A 17163-nucleotide genomic window follows, 5' to 3' on the forward strand; every position below is an offset into this window, starting at 1 on the left:
CTCCAAGTCCCAACTGTAAAATGAGGATATGACTATCCAATTTTCCTAAACATAAAAAGCAACAATAAGAACACCAAAGTTGTGGGCTGCTAGGATACCATAACCTCCTACAATTCAAATATTTTGACAGAGGGAGAAAGGAATTGATAGCCAACCCAGGATGGTATGCACCAAGCCTCACCTTTCAGCATGTGGTGTGAGAGGGATGAAGTTGGGAGATTACAGGACGTCTAAATCAGACAATTAAGCCTCGGCCAAAGACCCATCCCCAAAAGATCTGAAGTGAAATCACTGTATGAACAAGAAAATAAAACCATGAAAAGGAGAAATATACAAAGAGACGTTAATTCCCATAGCTTCCAGTGTTCCAGATCTCAAGGGTCCTATTCTTGCTTACTATGGGAAAAGGAAAGGAAATTTTCAAGTAGACCAAGATCTGATTAGACCTGAAAAGTGAAGGAGAACTCTCTCTACCGGGGACCCTCCTCTAAAGTGTCCCACTCACATGGCCCAGGGCGAGCTACTACATTTGTCACTTAATTCTCCCCTGGAAAAGTAGGACTTAAAATGGCAGGGTCTTACAGATTATTTAGAGCTTCACTTTATAGATGTTCATGGTCATTGTGATCACAATGATGGTGATGATGGCGATGGTTATGGTGGTGGCAGTGGCGATGGCAGCTATCATTTATTGGGAACTGACTATGCCCCAGCCATTCTCCTGCAAACTTTACATGTATCAGCTCCTTCAATCCTCGCCATGACCCTTTGACGAGACTATTATTACTTCCATTTTACAGATGAGGAAACTGAGCCTCAAGAAATTAAGTCCCTTGCAGTAAGTGGCAGACACAGAATTCAAACCCAGGGTTGTATGATTCCGAAGCCCATGCTTCAGAATGTCTCTCTCTCAGAGTAAAGTTCAAATACGTTCTACAGGTTTTTTTGGCAGGGTCTCATTGGATCGTTCCTGGGAAGACCCTATGACACAAGTTCAATCCTCTCACTTTACACATGGAGAAAGTGAGGACCAGAGAGCGGCAGTGAGTTGCTCATAGCCAAAGAGCTAGGAAGTGGCAGAGTTGAGTCCGGAACTTGGGCCTTTCAGGTGCTAGGGCCTATGTTCCAGCCCCTAGGACAGTGCCTGGCACATAGTTGGCAATAAACATCTAAAGAGTGATTCAGGGAGATAGGGATTAAAGTCACACAGGATGCTGGTAGTAGAATCAGGACCCAATATTTCCCAGGTCTTTTGGCTCCTAGTCCCAAAGAACATCTACCCCACAGCACAGCTTCCAGGCTTAGGCACATGTTCTAAAAGGGTCTGTCTCTAATTCAGATCTCCCTTAGGAAATCAAAATAGCTACCACCTGCTAAATGCCTAGACACCTACTGTGCGCTATGCTAGGCACGTGACACTTAACTATCTGCAGTTTGCACAAGTGCATGAGGTGGGTGCTATTTATGGTCCCATTTTCAGATGAGAAGACTGAGGCACGAGCATGTGAAATGAAACCCCAAGGTTCACAGCTAGATAGTGGCAGAGGCAGGGATGCAATCCCGGGTCTGTCTGACTCCAAGGCCTGTGTTTTTGCCACCCTGTTAGTTTTCTGCCTCAATTTGGGCCCCCTAGAGGACCCTGGTAAAGTGAAAAGGAGGCCTGAGTTGCCCCCCACACACATCCTGGTTTCAACCAGAACAGCTGTGCTTTTAAGTGTTTTGCATACTGGGCATCTGCCCAAGCCTTCATTGAAACAGGGCTTTGCAGCAAAATTTAAAAATGATAATATGGTTGAAACCAAAGCTCTGCACCTTCCCTGATGACCACGCCATCTAGGAACCAGCCCCTCCTTCTCTGGGGATTTTGCCCCACCCTCTGCACTGTCCTGGTCACCATCTCTAAACCCTGGTTCTGTCCTGGGAGCTCCTGGAGAGCTCTTAGTTCAAAGAACGGGCTGCTCCTGTAAGCTCCAATAGCTCTGCAGCAGGGAGATACCTCGAAACCAGACACCTCAAGGCTTAGCCCAGCCAGGCTCTGATCCTCTCAAGGATGGAGCAGTGCTGTGGGATTTCTCAGGGCCCTGGATTCAGCAAGCTGCCCCGTTCTGTCCTTGCTCTGCTGAGGCCAGAGGCAGCCCACTAAGTCTCTTGGTTACCCCCAGGGAGGATGGGCAATGCTGGTGATGGTTATAACTACAACCACAGAAGCCACCCATTATGTTCTGGGTGACTCATTTTGCACGTTATTATTATTTCATCCTCACAACAATCCTATGTGTTCAAATGGTAATAGTTTTATTTCCATTTTACAAATGAGAACACTGAGACTCAAATGCCTAAAGCAACTAGCCCGAGGCCATTTCATTCATAAGTAGTGGAACTGGGATTTGAACTGAGACCCTCTGAGTTTGTAACTATCATGCTATATGGCATCCCTAATTATAACTGCCTCTCCCATTTATTTTTGGTGTTTATTATTCACCCAGTGACATGCTGTATTACTTCAATGCTATTCATGACTTAGCACAGTGAAATTTTACCCATCGTAAAGATGAGGAAATTAGGCCCAGAGAGGTCAGGTGACTTGCCCAAGCTAACACAGCTACAAAGAGGGGGAAGCTCAGGGTGTGAATCTCAATAGTTTCAGGCCCCAGTGTGATGTACTGTCTCCCACGGAGATGGGTACAGAGGTAGCACAGAAAGAATGCTCCTATTTCAAATGGGGCAGAATAATGGCCCCCAAAGAGGTCCACGTCCTAATCCTCAGAAGTGGTCAATATATTGCCTTATATGGCAAATGGGACTTTACAGATATGATGAAGTTAAGGATCTTGAGATGGAGAGATTATCCTGGGTTGGCGCAATGGGTGGGCGCAAGGTAATCACAAGAATCCTCACAAAGGGAAAAGGGAGGAGGAGGGTGAGCGGGGGTGGTGATGTCGGAGTGTAGGATTGAGAGACAGAGAGATGAAGATGCTACAGTGCTGGCCCTGATGACGGAGGAAGGGGCCACAAGCCAAGGAATGAGGGCGGCCTCTCCAAGCTGGAAAAGCCAAGGAAACAGATCTTCCCCTAGAGCCTCCAAAAGGAGCATAGCCCTGCCAACACTTTGATTTTAGGACCTCCAGAGCTATAAGATAATAAATCCGTGTTGTGTTAAGCCACTCACTTTGTTGTTCCGTGTTATAGCAGCCAAAGGAAACCAACAGGGTGCGTCTGCCAGGGAACCCACAATGGGAAGCGCCCAAATCAGCCTTAGCAATCTCGACTGAGCTCCCTCTGGGCCAGAGGAACCGGTACTTCCATCATTTTACAGTTGCTCTAAGCCATACAGTGTGTGTGTGTGTGTGTGTGTGTGTGTGTGTGTGTGCGTGCGCGCACACATGTGCACGTGCCTCTGCACACGTGTGCACACAGACGGAGGCCCTACAACAGAAAGGACTCGAGCTCAAAGCTTTAGCTGGACCACCAGGCTCTGTGGCCGGATGGCACTGCCGGGGCACGCGTTGCCTCCTCCACTCCCTCCTTCTCTTCGAGAGCCTCTGGGGAAATGCTATCATCAGGAACACAAAAGGGAAGAAATGTCACAGGGCAGCTTTTCAGGAGCACAACTCATCACTGGGGATCAGTCAGAGACAAAACAAGTAAATGGAGCAGAGAGTCAGGAAGAGTAAGAAAAAAAGAGAGAATTGCTGGGTCCCTGAGACCGGCTTAAGTTCCCCGACAGATCGCTTCCCACCAAGGGGTGCCTGGGTGGCTCAGTTGGTTAAGCATCTGCCTTCAGCTCAGGTCATGATCTTGGGGTCCTGGGATTGAGTCCTGCATCCGGCTCCCTGCTCAGCGGGGAGTCTGCTTCTCCCTCTCCCTCTTTCCCACCACCCCCTCCCCACTCAAGCTCCCTCTGTCTCTCAAATAAATAAATAGAATCTTAAAAAAAAAAAAAAAAGATCCCTTCCCACCGAGAAAGAGGCAAGTCTTGGGGAGGCCCGTTAGCCCCCTTAGGAGAAAATAGGGTAATTACAGATAAGATGATGCAGGACTTGGCGGGACAAGTTTTTATGACAAGTCAACAAGTATTATTTACTAATCAGTCAGTTTGGTGTTACCAGGCAAGCCGCTGCCAAAGCAAATAAGCCTGGGCTTGCCTTCCGGTGCTCTGGGCTTGATTCTTGGCTCTCCCATTCACCAGCTGTGTGACCTTGGGCATGTCATCTGCGTGCTCTGTGCCTCAGTTTCCTCAACTCTAAAATGGGACTACAATACCTTCCCCACCTACCTACCTGTGTGGCCAGGACGTTTCATTGAGCTAACCGATATAAACAAGGGTCCTTTTCCTCCTTGCAGAGTCTAGTGAAGCATCTAGCCCCAAACGACCGGAGGTGCTGGGAAAAGGGCATTGGCAGAGGCGGAGTGACGAAATGGTCAAAAGGCCAGGTTTTAGGGTAAGGCTGCCTAGGTTCCAAGTTGCTAAACCTCTCTGTGCCTCAGTGTCCCCATCTGTAAAGTGGGGGATAATAACTGTACTGCTTCACATGGCTGTCATTAGGATCACATGAGCAAACATATGTAAAAGCACTTAGAATGGTGCCTGGGATATAGGAAGCCCTATGCGAATCATCTTTATTACTTTCACTGTTGTAATGATGATTGTTATTGACAAAATGCATTTTCCACAGGGTGATACATGTGGGGCTGAAATACGAAAGATGATGTGAGGTGGTCTGTGGATACATATTTTTTTAAGGTCTGAGTGTTGCATATTTATTTTAAAGTGCATCAGAAAAATACTGTATTCCCCTTCCAGTAGCGACCTAACGTTTTCTTGTATACAAACGTACTTAAGTATGTAGAATGTAGGGCAAAAATAAGTTTGCTTTTCTCTTTTATTTCAGCATCTCAATGGCATTATCTGCCCTGAAGTCAGCCCTCTGGGTGTGTCGGATTCACCTAACTCCCCTCCCTGTAGTAACTGCTTCTCTCAGAGGGCCGCTTCAGTTATTCCAGTAAATCCAGAAGCAAAGTCTTATGCCAAGAAAATGAAGGAAGAATGCGGGATCTTCCCTGTCCCAGGTCCCCTTCAGAATCTGCTTTTGGTCTATAAAGAATAAATAACTAGCAGTAACTGAAGAGTGACCATATGTGCGTCCCTCATCTGAGCTCCTACAATCCAGCTAACCCTCTCCCAGGGTCCAGCCCACATGACTGGCTCTCCCATCGCACCGAATACTCCAAGAACACAGCTCAGTCTCGTGCATCTCTGAGTTCTTGGGGCCCAGAACAAACTTGATGTCTGGTCCATGTTGAGTAAGTGAATTATTCTTAGAACATTTGATGCCTGTTTCTTTTATCTTCAGTCTCAGACACGGGGAATCTGACCACTTGAAATCGCATGGTTAGTTATAAATGGTGTATGTCATTGGTTTGTGGGATCCTGCAAGGAGCCCCATGTCTTCAAAATGAACAATTTTAGGAAGACCTGGGCCAGGTCATCATCTCAGATGATCAATGCCAGAGTTGCTAGCCACAGGAAAAGGGCTGAGCAAGCTGGGAGAAGCCAGGACACCTGCCTGAGGAGTAAGATTTGAGCTGGTTGAATTTGGGCAAGTGGGAAAAAAGAGTAGAGTGAGGAAGAGCTGCTTGAGAAAAAAGCTCCGCAGACGGGACATCCATCAAGGCATTAAGGATGGAGGGGGCTGACATTTCCAAAAGTAGCTTTAAGCTGTGATGGAAAAGGAATGAATCTATAATAAAGGGATGGCAGGCACGTGACTGGAGGAGGGGAGGTCAGAGCTATTTCCTATTGGGTCTTTCAAAGCACTCTTCCAGAAAGACCCTCTGGCTTTTCCCTGAAATGAACAAGCCAGATTCCTCAACTCTGCCAGGCATCAGTCAACAAGTCCTAGTCATTAGCTCGTGTTGGGGAGGGGGCAAAGGGAGAGCTGACTCCTCATTTAGTGGCTTAGCTACTCGCCAAGCTCCTAGCAGAATGGTTGAAAGGGAGTTAGCTTGGAATCTCACCTCGTCTACTCACTGGCTGTGTGACCTTGGGCAAGTCACTTCACCTCTCTGAGCCTTAGCATCCTCGTCTGTAAGAGTAATACCTACCTCATTAGTTTATAGGACCATTCAAAGATCCGTAAAGGGCTTGGTATAGTCCACAAAGTGCTGGCACATAGTAAACGCTCAACACATGAGGTGTTGTTGTTCCTATTATGATTATTATTACCCTCTGCCAGATGCCGGGGATACTGTGACATGAGTAAGACTCCACCCCTCCATGCTACAGGCCAAAGGGAGAGATAGAAAAGAGACCTCCAAATGACAAAACAGAGTGGTAACCGCTACGAGAGAGCCGTGAAAAGCGTACTGGAGGGAAGACACATATTTCTGTGACGCGTGGTGGCGGACAGAGGAGGAACAAGTTATCTCTACAGGAGACCTGGGAAGTGGGTGGGCGGTGGGTGGCAGGGGGCACGCCACGTGCCCAACCTCTCAGCACCCCGAGCGTTTCTCCCTCCCTACTCCAGTCCTCGCTCCAACATCGGGGGAACATCTTTCCTCCAAGGAGATTTCTCAACATCGCACTTACGTAGTCCTAATGTGACACGACAGATATCCAGCAGGCTTGAGAAAGGAGAGGCTAGCTCTCCCCACGAATCCCACTGGGCTAAGCAGGCGAGGCAACACAGAGTGGCGCAGAGATGGAGAGGGACCGGAGTACAGGGCCACAGAGTAGCGGTCAGGTTAGCTGGCAGGGGGGAGTAAACTGTCACAGCCTTCCTGGGGGGCGATCCAGTGCTACGTGTCCAAACCGTAACAATTATACACACTTACCATCTGACCCATTAGACTCTCTTCAGGAATCTAATCTAAGGACATAATTAGACATATACACAGAGATAAGTATCACAGCGTTGCTTATAATAATGACAGATTGGAAACAACCCAAATGTCCAGCAATGGGAGGGTCATTTGAATAAACTGTGGTATAGTCCATACCAGCGGCCATGAAGCAGTCCCACACTGGGACAGTTTTGATGGAACCCTGAAAAGATGTAATCTCGATACTTAAAAAAAAAAAAGACTACAAGATTGTATATATAATTTGATCCCATTTTTGGATACATGCACACTCTATCCTCCTTCAAAGTCCTGGCTGGTCATTCATTTATTCACTCAACAAACATAAGATGAGGTCGGACTTACATGCCAGATGCTAGGGATACAGAAGGACGCAAAAGTGACACCCTCCCTTCTCTTGCCAAGCTTCGAGATTCGAAATTCACCTCCTTCAGGGAGACCTCTATGATTACACCAGTCCAGACTGAGGTTCCCCTTTTCTGATCCCTGGTAGTCCCCCCAGAATTTATGAAGGATGATAACAGCATTTTCCCAAGACCTCAGCTAACTTCCTTACATGTAGAATATTGCCATATACTTACAGCATCTCTGGAGAGTAAATCCTAGGATTGATCTCCATGTCCCAGATGAGAAGACTGAGGCTCAGACAGAATAAGATATTTGTTCAGACTCATACATCACCACATAACCAAGCAGGGACTCAGTCTATACCTGTCCTAGGTCAGACCCCACACCCTCAAGCACTGCATTTGTGCCAAACAAACACTTAAGGGCTTGTTTGGGCCCAGCACAGGGCACCTGTCTGCACTCTCAAGAGCCTTTCCTGACTCCTCCGGACGCGGTTGGACCCTCCTCTTCTCTGGCCCCAGTGCACATAATTCAGGCACTGTAACAGCATGTCTCCTTCCACCGTGATCCCCAGCATGAAGGGAGGGAGACATCTGACCACCCTAAATTGCAGGTTTAGTTACCACAAATGGTTCATGTCAGTAGTGAATGGAATTCTCTAAGGTGCCCCATGCCTCCCAGATCCTGCTGTCCATGAACAAGGTTAGAAGGACCTAGACTAGACCGTCATCCCAGAAGAGGAGTGTCAGAGTTGCTGGCTACATCCAAATATCAGTTCCTGGGGACAGGGGACCACATCTCTCTCTTAGGTCCTTAACACAGGGTCTGGCACAGGATAAATACCAAATAAATAGTGGATGAATGAATGACTGAATGAATGAATGAAAGGGGGCAACATTTTTGCCAGCCATTTATTTCCTGGATCAAAGGTTTTCTTCCTCTGGGCCAGATGCCTAGAGTTCACTAAGCCTTGCACCATCATCACCACACCCAGGACACTGCAAAGAAATGGAGCAGGAAGAAATTCAGGCCACCCATTCACCCACAGCCTCTCTCGTGGCCCCGACCACATGGAAGAGGAGGCTTGGAGAAAAGATGAGGAGTGATCGCTGCAGGGGAGGTCAGCCGCACAGCCCCTGCCCAAGCTGATGCTTCTAAAGCTGCAGCTACATGGACATGAGTCTTTTGCTCACTCAGACAGCAAAGCCAGGAACCTCACACCAGCCCTTTCTAGCACAGGAAGCAAAGAGAGAAAAAGCCTCGGGGGACATGAGTCTGGCTGCATTTGAAAATGCCTACTAGTTTTTCAGGGAAACCAGATAAGTTCCAGAGGGTACTTTTCATAAGCATTTATATGGCATTCTCCAGTCAGCCTTGAGGGGCATCAAAATAAGATCATTTGTTCTCATGGACCTATCCTGATATTCCCATAATTCGTTTCAAGAAAAGGGAGCAGATGTTCTGAGCCTCTCCATCCTCTGTAAAGTGGGAGTAAGGGGAGTCTACTTTCCTAGATGTTTGTAAGGATCAAAGGGGATTGAAACACACAAAAGGACCCAGCACAGAGCTCAGCGAATAGAAACGTTCAGCAAATACCTGCTTGGTCTGAAGGCAACAAAAATCACCATAAAAGTCCAGTGTTATCTGGAAGAAATACCAGAAAGATTACATTTATCAGCCTAGCCTCTCAAAAGAATGAATGCAGGACGGGTTAAGTTTTGAAGGAAGAAGGGGAAAACTAGGGATTGTGAGGGGTTTTGTCAGACGTCAGGCCAAGGTGGGCCCTGAGAAGAGAGATATTATTATGAGGGTGCTGGACACGCAGAAGGGAGAAAAGAGGGTTCAGACAAGGAATAAAAGAAGTAAGATGTACGAAAGGAAGGTTTTGCTAATTTCACCAAGGACCTCAGAGCACAGTGGGGAAACAGAGGTGTGGCATCAGGATCCCTGGGTCATCATCAGCACATATCTGGTTGCAAGAAACAGAAACCCCCTCAGAGATGGATCTCATGGAGTCCGAGGTCCAGCCTCCCCGCCACCATCACCTCTTGCCTGGACAATGGCAGTTGCCTCCCTATAATGCATTCGCTGCACATGGCCAGTGGTGTAGCCTCAGAGTCAAACAAGGACATGCCATTCCTTTTCTTGAACCCCCCTCTGGTCTCTCCCCATTGCACTTAAAAACAAAAGAAAAGGTTTTACCTGGCCCCCCTCTCCCACCCCATGCCTCTTTGCCCTGCCTCCTACCACTCTCCCCTCTCTCGCTACACTCCATACTCAGGCCTTTGTTCTGTTTATCAAGCACCTAAGCTTGTTCTCACCTCAGGGCCTTTGCACCAGCCCTTCCTTCTGTCTGGACTCACTTCCTCCTGTTCTTTGCACAGTGGGTTCCCTTGTTGTCATTCATGTCCTAGCTTAGGTCACCTCCTCAGAGAGGCCTTCTCTGATCACCTTCCCCTCGTTGCCGATTTTAGTTTTCTGCATAGCACCTATCACCACCTGATGGTTTATTATTAATTCAGATAGATGGATAGAGTCCGTTTCTCTTACTACAATATAAGTTCCATGAGAGCAGACACCTAATAAATCAGCTGTATCCCAGCACCTAGAATAGCGTCTAATATACAATAGGTGCTCAACAAAAATCCGTTGGATGAATGGATGGATGGCTGGGTACATGGGTGGGTGGATGGATGGATGGATGGATGGATACAAAAACAAGATATGAAATTTAGCCAGACCTCATATGATGTGGAAGAGGTCCATCATAAACCAAGTGTTCTCCCTGTCTCTGAGTGGCCCCTGGGTATTTCTTTGCATATGCTCCAAGTCTTATTGGTCAGCATTTCTGGGCTTCTGCTATTTGAACACAAGCTCTGTGGTTTTGGATTCGTCAGCTCAGCAGTGCCCATGGGGCTGGGTGGGGGGCAGGGTCACACAAGACAAACAGAGAGAACCAGAGGGGCGACAGGTTCTTTTAGGAGGGTGTATCCATTTCCCGGGGCCGCCAAGACAAATTACCACCAACTCGATGGCTAATACAATGGCTAGATTTATTCCCTCACAGTTCTGGAGACTAGAAGTCTGAAATCAAGGTGTCACGAGAGGGTCACACTCTCTCTTGAAGGCTGTAGGGAAGAAGCTGTCCCATGCCTTGCTCCTAGCTTCTGGTGGATGCCAACAGACCTCGGCATCCCTTGGCTCACAGCTGCACCACCCCAGTCTCTGCCCCATCATCACATGGCTTCTTCCCCCTATCTCTTCTGTGTCTGTGTCTTCATCTCTTCTTCTAAGGACACAGGTCATGTTGGATTTATGACCCACCCTAATCCAGTATGACCTCATCTTAACCTAACCAATTCTATCCACAAAGACCCTATTTCTAAATAAGGTTACATTCTGAAGTTCCAGGTAGACATGAACTTTGGGGGATGCTAGTCAACTCAGGGCAGAAGGGGTATCATAGATAGGGAGGCAGTGATCAGGCTCTGAGTCCAAGCTCTTCACTGACTAGTGGAGCAACCTGGGACAAGTCGTTACCCCTCCTGCCTGGCCTTCCCCATCTGTAGAATGGGAGAAGGTGATGATAATATTGTTTGCATAATAGGGATCAACTAAGCTGGGAACTGTTACAGCATCTTTTAATCTATGATGTACTTCATAACTGTGAGTTATTATCCGTGGCAGCCATGAGAATACCTTGCAGACCTCCAGCTACAGGAAGTTTAATTAACCAAGGGCCCCAGCTGCTACATTCTCAAATCCATCGGTGCAAACGAGGCCACCCTTCCCATGGGCTGCTCCCAGCCAATGACTGAGTGCAGCAGGGATACTAAAACAGGCCGGTTCCAGGGAGACAGGCTCTCCTCTGGCAGTGGCTGGAGGACTCCTGACACTTTGTGGAAGCTTCTTTAGACTACAGGGGAGTCTAAGACGCCCCCCACCCATCATTCCCTCCCTCTCCCCTTCACTCAGGGTCTGGTGGCTCTCCGTGGCTTCCTGGCACTCTTCCTATTTTCCCCCACAGGTATTTCCCCTAATTAAATCCTTGCACATTTAGTCCCATCTTGGTGTCTGCCTATTGGGAGGACCCAGACCAGAACATTATCCCAGAAATAATCTGTTACCTTTGCCCAATCAGCACACATGTCCCTGCTCCTGACTACCCTTTAAGTAAATCACACCCTTACGCCCATACTTGGTCCATGAGGTCCAGATAGAGCTGATGCCTCCCTCTACTCCAGGGGCAGGCACATGCCCAAGCCTGACCAATCTTTCCATTGGATTGGCCACAATGCCAATATCTGGTACAGAGAAGGGCATGTAACCTGATGTAAGCCAATGGATCCTTACCTGAAACTTTGTTACTGCTTTTAGGAAGGAGATATATCTTTTACAGTGGGGCTGCTAAGCTGGTAGAATGCAAGCCTGGAGCTGCTGAGGAGCATCTCTGCCACCCTCCAGCCCGAGACTGAGATCGATGCAAAAGAGAGAGAGGGATGTGAAAAACTGATTCCTGATACCATTATTTCAGCACCTGGATCCAGCCATGCCTGAAACTCTTATACTTGTCTATAATGTATGTCAATACGTTCTTTTTTTTTTTTTTGCTTTAGCCTATTTGAGTTGAGTGTTCCAACTTAAAAATTAAATCCATAATTTTCCTGCCACCATTCTTCAAAGGGAGGATCAGAGATTGTGGCTTCTGGAGAAGAACTACAAAGTCAAGTAAACATCAAGGATGGACAAAATGGATTCTTTTAATTCAATGTGTGAACTACTTTCAGAGTGTCAGAAGGATTAAAGAGAAAAAAGAAACAACCAAAGAAGCATCAGTGGGAGCCAGTTTGGCTTTAGGCTGCTTTTTAAAGAAAGCCTCTCCACAATTAGGATTTCCAAATATAATCCCTCTCTCATTCGACAGAACCCAGTACCTAGACAGCTACTTCTAAAAATAAGAGAAATAAAATCTGTTTTCTGATGAATCATAAACACATTTCATCTCTGGTTCTTCTCCTGTTTTGGGATGAAACTCAGAAGAAAGTGTTTCCCTTCTTTTAAAAAATTAAAATTTGTGGGGATTTCTATCAATAAATTCATTCTGCTCTTCTCCCTAAATGGATTATTTTTGCAAATGTTCCCATTTGGATGGGAGGCTGATATCAGGCCCATAATATCAACCACTATTGAGGTTGATCCTACATAGTGAAAAACATCTTGGCCACTCTTTGCTTGGCAATAGACGAAAACCCCAACAAAGCCAAGACGCAGTAATCCTTTTTCTCTTAGCTAAACAATAAGAGCACCCAGCCTGCTGAGGCACTGTGAAGAGGACTACAGAATTCAGCCAAACTGTGGCCTGTGAGGCATTTCTAACTCAAGGCTCGATCTCTCTCCTTTGGAAATAAAAATACATAATAAACCATTAATGTTTAACTGGAGGCATCATTAATTAACATAAGGAGCCCTAACTTCACTATGCAGTTAATTCCCCTTTCCTGAGTAAATGCAAATGGCAAATGGAAGGTCTGTCTCCTATCAGGACCCTTCTGCCCCTCTTTCAGTTGTATCTCCATCCCTGGCACGGTTTTGATGGCAAAAAGCAAAAGCACCTACATGTTCTTTAAATAGATCTCTGCGCTGACTGCCTCGACAGCTAATGGCCAAAGGATGCTAACACACAGTGGCATCTATGTTCGCAAAATCAAGGAAGTTTTCCATCAGCTGACTTGCTCCTTTATTAAGAGAAAAAGCAATCAGGCAGGCAGGAGCAAAGCTTACTAGGGGATTTGAACCTCTGAACTGCACTGAGCAGATGCTCAGGGATGAGGAGGACTCAAATCAATAATAATAATAACAACCTTAATGATCACAGCAACAGCAGCGGGGGTAATGGCTACTACTTGCTGAGCACCTTCTGCAAGCCTGGCTCAAAATCACTGCTTTATGTGCGTGATCTCACTGAATTCTCACAATTAACTCTAAGAAATAGGTGCTAATATTATCTCTGCGTAACAACATGATTGTGGTAGATTGGTTGCAAAAGTGGCCCTAATTCTTCCTTCTCCTATACCCACAGCCTTTGCAACGTGACTTCACATTGCAGTGTGATTTTGCAGCTCTGTCCTTCAGGAGACGAAGTCAATTTCTCTGCCCCTCGAATGAGGCTGGGCTCTGTCTTGCTTTGGCCAATAGAATGCCAAGATTCTGGACTTCAAGGGGACCTTCAACTTCTACCTCTGGAAATCCTGCCCAATAATAAGCCCAAACTAGCCTGCTGGAAGATGAGAGGCCCCATGAGACAGAACTGAGCCCAGACAAGGCTATCCTTGATCAGCCAGCTCCCAGAGACCCACAGCCCATAAGCAAGCTCAGAAAGATTAGCCAAACTCTGTCCAGTTTGTCATTTCTACCCAGGCAACCCACAGACTAGTGAACAGTAATAAATGTTTATTGTTATGTGCCACTGAGGTTTTGCAGTTGTTTCTTACATATCATTATTGTCAAAACAGACTGATACAATGAGGAACCTAAGTCACAGAGAGATTAAAGTGACTTCCTAGCAAATTTCTTAGCTCATAATAGGTAGTCAACAAATATCAGCTAAATGAGTAAATGAATGAATAAATGAGCTGGAAACAAAATCTAGGTCTGTCTGACATGATAGTCTGAGCATTTGACAAATAAGCTACACCAGAATGTATATTTCTATCCTAAGTGAGTTTATTCTCTTTCAAAATTACCCAGCACAGTACCTGGCTCAATAAATGCCCCTTTGGGGGCACCTGGGCGGCTCAGTCGGTTAAGCAGCTGACTCTTGATTTCAGCTCAGGTCATGATCTCAGGGTTGTGGGATTGAACCCCATGTTGGACTCTGCACTCTGCCCCCTCTCCCTCTGCTCCATTTCGCTCTCTCTCTCAAATAAATAAACAAAATCTTTAAAAATAATAAAAAAATAAATGCCCCTTTCATTTCTTTTCTCTGTCACCCGTGATTTCTCCCGAACCAGTTTAACTCAATCCCTGCCCTATTATAAAGTCCATAGAGTAAAGAGGAAATGCAGGAAGTGAAAAAAGATGGGTATGACACCATTCTATCCCCTGGAAAAATGATAGGTTTCAATTCAACTTTTCTCTGTTTTTATGTGTTCAATATAGCTGGGTTCTGCCCATACCCTACCTTTGATCTCTATCTTTTAATTCACAAGTTTATTATGATTACTGATATATTTGAATTTCCCTCTATCATCTTATTTTGTGCTCTTTGTTTGCCCTGATTTTTGCATGGTATTCCCTGGCATTCTACTTCCCCCTCTGCTAGGAGGGAGGTTTGTTCGAAGGTGGAGGGAAAGACAGAAAAGTATCTCCCAAACTGAGAAGGCACTTTGAGATCAGAAAATGGAAGAGGTGACTCCATACAGTCTACAAAGTTTTATTCAAGGTAACTTACTGACAGGGTGGGGATAGGGTGGAAAATGATCCACAGCAGCTGCATAACTATTCTCTGCAAAGTCCAGACCTTAGTCCACAGATTTTATAGAGTGAGGGGACATGCAGAAGGGCACTGTAGCGAGACCAAAGGGTCTGCATGCACCTCAAAGGGCTTGCATGCACCGTTTAACTGACAGCTAACCCTTAATTAGATCTTGTGGCACCCCCCTGTGCATCAGGAAGGGGAAAGACCGTTATCTCCAACAGATTCTCGGAAGGCCGAAACAAGTCTCCTCCAATCCCAGCCCCCACAGGCATTTCTAATGTGTGTATATTAATCTCCAAGGAGCCCAGAACACATAGCGGTCATAGAGCAAACATGAACAAGATGGAGGGCCAAAGATGGACTCAGTATTGTCAGCACTTCTCCAAGGTTGTATTTTCTTCCTATTCTTTCAGTGGTTACCTTCCGTTTTATTGTTGTTGTTGTTGTTTTATTTTATTTTATTTTATTATTTTATTATTTTTATTTTATTTTATTTTATTTATTTTATTTATTTTATTTTTATTTTTTTATTTTATTTTATTTTATTTATTTTATTTATTTTATTTTATTTTATTTTATTATTTTATTTTATTTTATTTTATTTTATTTTATTTTATTTTATTTTATTTTATTATTTATTTTATTTTACAGAGAGAGAGAACACGAGAGGGAACACAAGCAGGAGGAGTGGGAGAGGGAGAAGCAGGCTTCCCGGCGAGCAGGGAGCCCCATGTGGGGCTCAATCCCAGGACCCTGGGACCATGACCTGAGCCGAAGGCAGACACTTAACGACTGAGCCACCCAGACGTCCCATACCTTCCGTTTTTTAACATGTGTATGTGACTTCATCTAGAATGAATCTACTTCTCTACCCTCCTCCAAGACAATGTCTTAGAACAGTTTAATTCTAACCCCTCCCTACTGTCTTATACATCTAGCACTGTTTTTTCTCTACCCCTCAAAGTAATCACCCTGGCACACTGTACAAATAGATACTTAGCATTTACTTATTATTACATTTTAAACATATACGATGTTCCTTACACAACTCTATATTCTTCAAAGGATTTTCACTCTCACCAACCCAAACCTTGCAAGGTAAGCAGTGGGAATACTATGATCATGATATAAGACTGAGAAGCTCCGTGTCTTAGAAGGGTAATAAACCAGAGAGAGGGAGCCCTGGAGGGAGAAGCCAGTTCTCCGGACTCTCAGTTCAGTGCTCTCAGAAGTCTCCAGGACACTCCCAGATGAATCAGGTTTAGTGTCCCCTCTTCATAAATATTCTGCTCACATTTCGTCATCATAACACTTTGTGTGCCAGTGACAGTCTGAGAACTTGTCTCTCATGCCTGAGAGAGTTCTCTGTTCATTCCAAACTCTGTCCTGATTAGAAATTTTTTAACACAAGATATCTATTTATCTATATCTATGTAACTATCTACATCTATCTATCTACTATCAAGATAGAGATAGATATTTTTTCACAGCATGTCATCTTCCTTTGTCAGGCATGCTTTGTACATCCCAGTATCCTTTCCCTCCCTGGTGCCTTTCAAAGCCAACTTGTTCCTTGATTTTCCTTCCTAGCAGCCTCAGCTGTCCCCCCACCCCACCTGTCCTTTCACTGTGACCTGGTGGTGATGTGGACAACGAAATGGACATCCATCCACTGATGCTGGGAAATGAAGGAAGATTCTGTGGAATGCTGAATATCAACTTCAATTTTTTTAAAAAATACACCCCTATCTACCTGCTGTAAAGAGCTTTAATCTTTCTCTTCAGGGGATTAAAACATTTCAAAGTAGTGAATGAAAACTCATTTAATATCTCGGTTCAAATATGTTCCATCAGCCTATAGATTATTAAAAAAAAAAAGATGACAGTGCGGAATGTGAGAAAAAATAAACTCAATTTGTGCTAGCAATCAAAATTTCAAAGCTGGGGTCAGGTCTCATAATGGAAAAGAAGAGGGAGATCTTTTTCACACCAGGGAACCAATTCCACTGTCATTATATTTTACTTCCTTTTGCTTCTGCAAAGCCCCATCCTTCAACAAAAGGTCTTATTCATTTCCTCCTCCCCTTTAAGTTTCTGTACAAGCCTAGGAGAACAATGTTTTAAATGACAGTAAGAGCTAACAATGATTGAGCACTTACCATGTGTCACCCACTAATCTAAGTATTTGACATGTTGTCTAACACATTCAGGGCCCACATAAGTCTATGTAGGGGGCACCACAGAGAGGTGACATACCTAAGGGGTGGAAGAAGCAGGATTTAAACCCAAGGACTTGCTCTGGCACCCACGCTTTTAACTACTCCATGGCCTCTCAAGGCCATTACCATTACTGTCCCTTGAGGTAAATCACTGTCCCAGTCATCTTTTGTTACTCTTCCTTGTCCTTCCGGGCACTTGGGAGCTGACCTATATGTACTACATCACTGGGCTCCCTTGCCCATTGGGCTTATCAATGG

The 17163-nt window shown here is 45.4% G+C and overlaps 2 protein-coding genes across 3 annotated transcripts in view; one reads left to right on the forward strand and one right to left on the reverse strand.

Moving 5' to 3' along the window:
* DDX54 (DEAD-box helicase 54) overlaps nucleotides 1-17163 on the forward strand; it is a 424174-nt gene that overhangs the window by 295312 nt on the left and 111699 nt on the right. The window lies entirely within an intron of this gene.
* Nucleotides 1-17163, reverse strand: part of RPH3A (rabphilin 3A) — a 254656-nt gene that overhangs the window by 101630 nt on the left and 135863 nt on the right. The gene's annotated exons all lie outside the window — the stretch shown is intronic.

Source organism: Halichoerus grypus, chromosome 13, assembly GCF_964656455.1.
Source record: "Halichoerus grypus chromosome 13, mHalGry1.hap1.1, whole genome shotgun sequence".
NCBI classification, from domain to species: Eukaryota; Metazoa; Chordata; class Mammalia; order Carnivora; family Phocidae; genus Halichoerus; species Halichoerus grypus.